The sequence below is a fragment of the Molothrus aeneus genome, chromosome 12, assembly GCF_037042795.1.
Source record: "Molothrus aeneus isolate 106 chromosome 12, BPBGC_Maene_1.0, whole genome shotgun sequence".
Classification (NCBI taxonomy): domain Eukaryota; kingdom Metazoa; phylum Chordata; class Aves; order Passeriformes; family Icteridae; genus Molothrus; species Molothrus aeneus.
In genome coordinates, this window is record NC_089657.1 from 19,287,995 (window position 1) to 19,295,605 (window position 7,611).

The window sequence follows — 7,611 nt, forward strand, 5'->3', positions numbered from 1 at the left end:
TTAAGATGCTGACACATGAAACTCAACAAAAGAAGCAACAAGCCTTTTCCTGTTATTAAACAAACGGAAAGTAAATATTCCAGATTGGGATAGATTCCATAAGAGGATGTTCTGAGTGGGTTTTTTTTGTATTTAAAAACATATATATGTTGGCAACAAGTTGGTTTATTTATTGCAGTTCTTAGAATGTGATGATTTGGGGGTTTTCCTTGATTTGTTTGTTGTTTTGTCCTTCTGTCAGCCGTGACAGATGAACCTGGAGAGCATTTGGGACAAGCTCTGAGACACGTTTCAGGTAAAATCTGAGCTCCACAGGATTGTTCTGGGCAGAGAAATCTTAAAGCACATTCCTGCATCAGGCACAGTCCAAATCACATGGAGTGACACCACATTTTGGTTTCATTCTCTAATAAAAGAACCTATTCTGCTTCCTTAGCATTGTAAATGAGGTAAAAGTTTTGGAGTCAAACTCAGTTTCAGATGTTGCATTCACAGCTGTGGGAATTAGAACTCACCAGAGCCTTGTCTGCATGTGGTCCTGGAAGCTGCCTCAAAATGCTCTGGCACATAGCATTCCCTAAAATTCTAAAATATTAAATATTATATCCCTTACATTTAACAAACTGAAAATGCCTGGGAAACCAGAAGAAAAACCGCAAAGGAAAAAGAAAAATAAAAAGAAAAAGAAAAAGAAAAAGAAAAAGAAAAAGAAAAAGAAAAAGAAAAAGAAAAAGAAAAAGAAAAAGAAAAGAAAAAGAAAAAGAAAAAAAAGATTAAAAGAGGAAAAAAAATTTAAAAAAAGAAAAATGAAAATATGAAAGAAAGAAAAAAAGAAGAAGAAAATCTGCTGGGTTATTCCTAGAAGGGAATCCAGTAATGTTAAATAAATCCCTCTTTTCAGCTCCTTGGAATTTCCTGGTATCCGAATGAAATCCCTGCTCTCTGGCCTCTTATTAATGAATGGGGTTGCAAATGACAAAAACAAGCAGTGAAAAACATCTTCAATAAATGAGCACTAAAGGCTGCTGCCTACAGTTTGTTTGAAATTGGGAGCATGAAAAAGTCCCTGTGCTCACAAAACTCTGCCTTCCAGCATCCATTAGACAGCCAGGAAAAGTAGGTAAATATTAGGCATCAATATTTGAAGAGAAATGTAATGAGCAAAGCAGTTATTTGACAATTAAGCAGGTGTTTCTAAAATTCTGAGTCACTGCTTTAGGGCTCTCTGCTCAGCTAAATGCAAAAAAGGCTGTGCAGAGAAAAACTGGAAGTCAAATAAGAAGAGACTTTACAAACCCACTAGAAATCTGGAAAGCTTTTTCTGTTTGTTCCTACAAGTTAATACAAAGCACGTAATAATTTGGAAAACATGAGAAAAAGCAAGGGAGGCAATAATCAAGATCTGAAAAGTCTGCCAGCCCTTACAGGACTGGTTTGAGGGGCTGAGATGTGCAAGTTAAAGGTGCTTTTTGAGGGTTTTGTGCCTTTTTAGGTGCAGGCCCAGGTGCACCCTTGACTGATATAAAATCTATCTCCCATTTCCATCTGGCAGTGGAGCAGAACAATTGCTGTGCATTCTGCAGGGGCTGAGTGAGCCCGTAATGAAAATTGCTGAAACATGGACACCTAGTGGAGACACCCAGCCCTTACTGTGCCCTTCCCAACTGGATACACAACAACAAAATGAACTTTTGCTGCTCATCTTGCTGGAACCTGGAGGGTTTTGTGCCCAGCATGGTGCTGAGCCACACGAGGTGAAGGTGAGGGAGTCAGGATTTGGGCAAAGAGAGGCTGTGCCTCATTGAGCAGCTCACCCAGGGACTGATGGAGCAGAAAAACTAATGAGGCACGCAGAAACAAATGGTTCTGCAGCAAAAGGTAAATAAATCTGGCACTGGAGCTCCAGGGCTGGGTGAAAACCAGCGGGTTTAAGTGCCCTTAATTCCCCTGGAGTGGCCAGCTCAGAGCTTTGGCTTTTGTTTCCAGGGGGAGAAGGGAAGCAGGGGCTTTGGGGAGGCTGGGGCTGAGAAAATGAATGTTCACATCATTTCAGTTAATTAATGTTGACATCATTTTCAATTAATGTTGACATCATTTTCAATTAATGTTCACACATTTTCTAACACACCTGGAACAAAAATTGAGGGCAGGGATTGACTGAGATGCCCTCAGAGAGATGGGATGGGATGGGATGGGATGGGATAATGGGATGGGATAGGATGGGATGGATGGATGGATGGATGGATGGATGGGATGGGATAATGGGATGGGATGGGATGGGATAATGGGATGGGATGGGATAATGGGATGGGATGGGATGGGATCCATGGGATCAATGGGATGGGATGGGATAATGGGATGGGATCCATGAGATCCATAGGATCCATGGGATGGGATGGGATAATGGCATGGGATAATGGCATGGGATAATGGGGTGGGATGGATCCTGCAAGAATTCCACATCCAAGTGTGTTTAATCTCACAAGATTGAGAGAACGCACAAGAACACACACAATCAGTGTCCATGTCTGAAGCAAACACACCCATGCCATTCTCATCTCTAAAATCCTCTTTTCTCATGCTGCTCCCTTCACTGCCATCCTCCTCGGGATTGATGCTATTATGGGATTCCTCACTGGGCTGATGCTTGGCCAATATTTGGCTTCTCTTTTTTTGTCTCCTGTGAAAACCATCTGAAACTAAGCAGAAACTAACCTTGATTTATTTCTTTAATAAACAAAATTAAGATGCTGCATGTTAATAAAAATGAAAAGTATTCCCTAGTTGTTGGGGGTTTTTTTAAGTTTCCAAAAACAGTCCCATATCTCTGTCAAAGTTAATGTAACCAGAATTTCCATGGGAATTTCTGTCAGTCTGGGGAAACTGGAGCTGGCTAATGTAAATAACTACAGCCCATCCTCCCACTGCTGTCTGCATCACCTTGTGAGAAAGAAAATCCAGAAAGGAGAGTGTCATCATGGGGGCTTTGTGGATTACAACACGGATGGGATAACAAAATTTTACAGGAACATTCTGTCAAAGCCAGAATTATTACAATGACAAATCACGACTTGAATTTCATGGACTCCATGCAAAACCCTTTTATTTCTTGGCACGGGTTCCAAAATTACCTAAAGACACTGTAAGAACAGATCATTCTTTTATGATTTTATGAGTGGCTTTCTACATGGGCAAATAGTTTTACAGGCTGACATTTCTGTTTCTTTTAATAAGCCTAAGCATGTAAAATATGTATTTAAGGAGTACCTGGCCTGTATGTTTTGGCTGAGGTAGGACTGAGAATTAACTCCCAACTGCCTCTAAAACCCCCAAACACTCAAAAAACCACCCTGGATAACAAAACCGCCCTGTACCTTCCTGCACATGGCAACTCCATTTTACTGGGGTAGAAACTTCACAGCACAGCAACTCGTCAATATTAGCTGTTAAATATTAGTTCATATAATATAAAATGAGCTCCTATTTTATAAGGGGAATATTTCTTCCAAATGATTCCAGATGGGCTTCCCAATGAAACAGTGCCTGTGGAAGGACACAAACCACAGGCAGGCTGAGAGCACAGCACTGCAAATGTTGTGCAGATTTTAGAGGAAATCACCACGTGTGTGGTCACAGGAGGAGTTCAGTGAGCCTAGCAGGGACATCTTGTCCTGCCACTGGAACTGGTTTGCAGCTCTGTGCCTCCACCAGGACCTGAGAAATCCTGGGACAGCACAGAGCAGGAGCATCCTCCCCCTGGAAAGGCTCTGTGCATTCAGAGAGGCTCCTGTGGATCTGACATGGATGCCATAACACATCCATATTTATATCCATATTTCTGGGATTTATATCTGAATTTCTGGGGCTGGCAGGGCAGACAATGGGGCATTGAGAGTCAGGCAGCAAAGGCAACTGTGCCAGGGTTGAAGGGTTACAGCCACGGTGATTTAGGGGAGAGTCCTATCAGCCTTGGCAAGAAGCTGACATTGCCTTGGACCTTAATTTAATAATGCAATAAATCAGCCCAGTATCAAGAAATGCTGTGTGCAGTTCTGGGCCCTCAGTTTGGGAAGGATGTTGAGATGCTGGAGAACATCCAGAGGAGGCAACGAGGCTGGAGAGGGGCTGGGAACACAAACCCTGTGAGGAACGTTTGAAGGAGCTGGGGGTGCCTAGCCTGGAGAAAAGGAGGCTCAGGGGTGCCCTTCTTGCTCTCCACACCTTCCTGAAGGGAGGCTGCAGACAGGTGGGGTTGGTCTCTGACAGAACCAGAGGACACAGCCTCCAGCTACATCAGGGATGGTACAGGTTGGATATTAGGAAAAAAAATTTTCACCAAAAGAATAATAAAGTACTGGAATGGTCTTCCCATGGAGGTGGCAGAATCACCATCTCTGGATGTGTTTAAAAAAGACTGGACATGGTCCTTGTGCTACAGTACAGCTGAGGTGTCAGGGCACAGGCTGGACTCGATGATCTTGTAGGTCTCTTCTAACCTTGTTATTCTGGGATTCTGGGATTCTGTGCAATAGTGAGCAAGTGGATGCTGTGATTTCGAGCCTGAACCAGCCGTGCAGCAGGGAATTCCCTGTTCCCGGTGCCATTCCCAGCCAGGGAGGGCAGAGCGGGGATAGCTGGGCAGGAGCTGCGCCCGGCGGGGCACAGGGAGCTCGGCTCTGCCGCACTCAGGCACGGCCGCAGCGCTCCGGGGAGCGAAAATCCACCCTGGAAACTGCCCGCAAAGCGATCTGCAGGGCTTTGAGCGCAGCCCCGTGTCTGCAGGAGGGATTGGCTTTATTTGTACTGCTCCTGAGTGTGTGCTCAGCCTGTGAAAAGCCCCGGTGATGGACACGGTGCAATCCTCGGTGCTGTCCTCACTCACAGGTACAACATTGTTTTGTTCCTCCCATATCTCAGTGGTCCTGCAGGACAATGCAGGTCTGTTCACATATTTACTAGGAACTAATATTTAAATCCCATTTTACGCATTCATTTTTTTTATCTTGACATATTTTTTTATTAAATAATGAAACCATATATCCCTACATTATCCAAATCATTTCTCATCAATTGTGACGGCATTCACAGGAGTTCTTGGATGAGGGAAGAGATGAGGATCTGACTCCGTGTTTCAGAAGGCTTGATTTATTATTTTATGATATATATTGTATTAAAACTATACTAAAAGAATAGAAGAAAGGATTTCATCAGAAGGCTGGCTAAGAACAGAATAGCAAAGAATGATAACAAAGGTTTGTGGCTCAGAGAGTCTGAGCCAGCTGACTGTGATTGCCCATTAATTCCAAACATCTAAGATGGGCTAATTAAAGATCCACCTGTTGCATTCCACAGCAGCAGATAACCATTGGTTACAGTTTGTTCCTGAGGCCTCTCAGCTTCTCAGGAGGAAAAATCCTAAGGAAAGGATTTTTCATAAAAGATGTCTGCAACAATCAATACACTTCCAATTAACCTTCCTCTATATTTCCTAGTGTCAAAAACCATAACCAACTGTCATCATCACTCCATAACCACCTCAAAACAAACATAGAATTAACACCCCCCCAAAAAATCAAACAAAAATACAAACAATGATCATAAATCATCAACCAATCACCCACCAAATTTTCCATTCTTGTGGCTATAAAAAGCATGACACTGAAGGTGTCAAGATGGCTGCCACACACACCCAAGGACAAAAGACTAAGTCCTAACCTTACTGTTAGTTTTTGATGGGTATATCCATGCAAGTATCTGTGCTCCTGTGTAGATGCCCTGGACACCTTAATTTCTGTGCACTGTACAATTTCTAGACTGGGTGATTTCAGCCTTGTGCTGCTGTGTTGAGACACGGATTCTCACAGTGTGCCTCTCCCCGTGGCTCCTGACAGCAGGGTGACATTCCTGACTCCCTGGTGACCCCGAGGGCCCCAGCTCAGAGCCTGTCACCAGGGAGCTGCTTGCTCTGAGCTGCCTCAGCAGCAGCAGGGACATGCAGACACTGCCGAGAGTGTCTGCACAATTACTGATAGAAGAAATTGATAGATAAAAGAAACGAGGTGTGACTCATCCAAAGCTTGTCCTTCAGACAGCAAGTTCTGGCTGCAGCTCGATCTGGGCTTATCAGGGACGGGAGCAGATTATGGGTTGAAGAAACAGGAGTGTGAGTGAGTTAATTGAGGGCTGGCTGTGGGTTCTCTCCAAGGCTGCAGGCTGATAATGAAATGTGAGTGGCCTGTAGCTCGTCGTGTTTTGTCTGCTTCTCCCTGCAGGGAATGTCTCATAGTAAATGTGTCTGCACAAAGAGAAAATCCAGATACAGCTAGCAGAGATAAACTTTCTTTCATTCAAGTGAGACTTGGTTTGAGAGTGGCATCTTTGATGCTGGGCCACTTTCATTTTGTTGCCTGGAATATTTTAATTTGGGTATTTCTATTGCAGAGCTCTGAGAATGAACCTGAAGTTACCAGAGCATCTCTGTACTTTGGTGACAGGATCACATCAGGCCCCTCTGAGGTTTGGCTTCAACACTTTTTATGCAAACCAACATCAAAAAGTCCTGAGCTGGTGTATCAAGCACACCTCTGCAGGCAATAACTGTAAGAACACAAGCTGAGTGTTCTCATGTTTTGTGCAATAATTCCTGTCTGGCCTTGTAATCACTATTGCCTGCCCTTTGGCTCACCATAAAAAAACAGGAATGAGATAAAATACCTCCTAAGAAGGACGTATTATTACAGCTTTTCATCAGGGAATTCCCTGATCTCTGCTGAGAATCAGAATTCTCTGCTGAGTCTGCATCCCTGCAGCCAAATTGTCTCTCTCCTCTTTGTGTGACAGTGGCACCTCCCAGGTGCCTCAAACAGGAGCAGGTGAAGGTGTGACCATGGGTTGGACAAGCAGGGCTCAAGCTGTAGAAAAAGAGACACCAGGTCCTAATAGTGAAAATGCTTTGTATTTTATTCAGGTGCTTTTCTTTTATAGCTGCACAAACCTGTCGTGCCCAGCTGGCTCTGAGCTGCGGGATCAGCCTCACCTGGCGGGACAGCGGTGCCTTGTCCCGGGTGCCACCGAGCCGCGGGCTTTGTCCCGGAGCCAAATGAGCAGAACATTGTCCCTGCGCTGTCCCCAAATGAGCAGAACATTGTCCCTGTCTCTAATTAACCATCTCCGCGTGTGGCTCTGCCGCTGCTCATGGAGGAGCTCATCGCTCACTCCAAAAGCTTCTCTCACTTCGGTCGCGCTAAAGCCGCCAGTGCCGTGTGATTTGTCCCCGGGAGGGACACCAGCACATCCCGGCGGGGACAGCCCCGCAGCCCGGCGGGGACATCACCGCAGCCCGGCAGCAGAGCCGGGAGCACATTCCCGGTCCTTCCCTGCTGGGAGCATCCCTCGCTCGGGGCCGGCAGCCGGGGCCGGGACACCGCGGCCTCACCTCTGCCGGGGCGGGACACCCGAGCGGGACCGGGCCCGCACGGCGGGGATGGAACGGGACCGAAACCTCCCCTGGACCGGGGATGGAGCGGGACCGGGGTGAAGCAGGACCGGAACCCCCGGCACGGAGTGGATCTCCCTCTGGGCTTGGGACGAAGCGGGACCGAACCCGCTGGC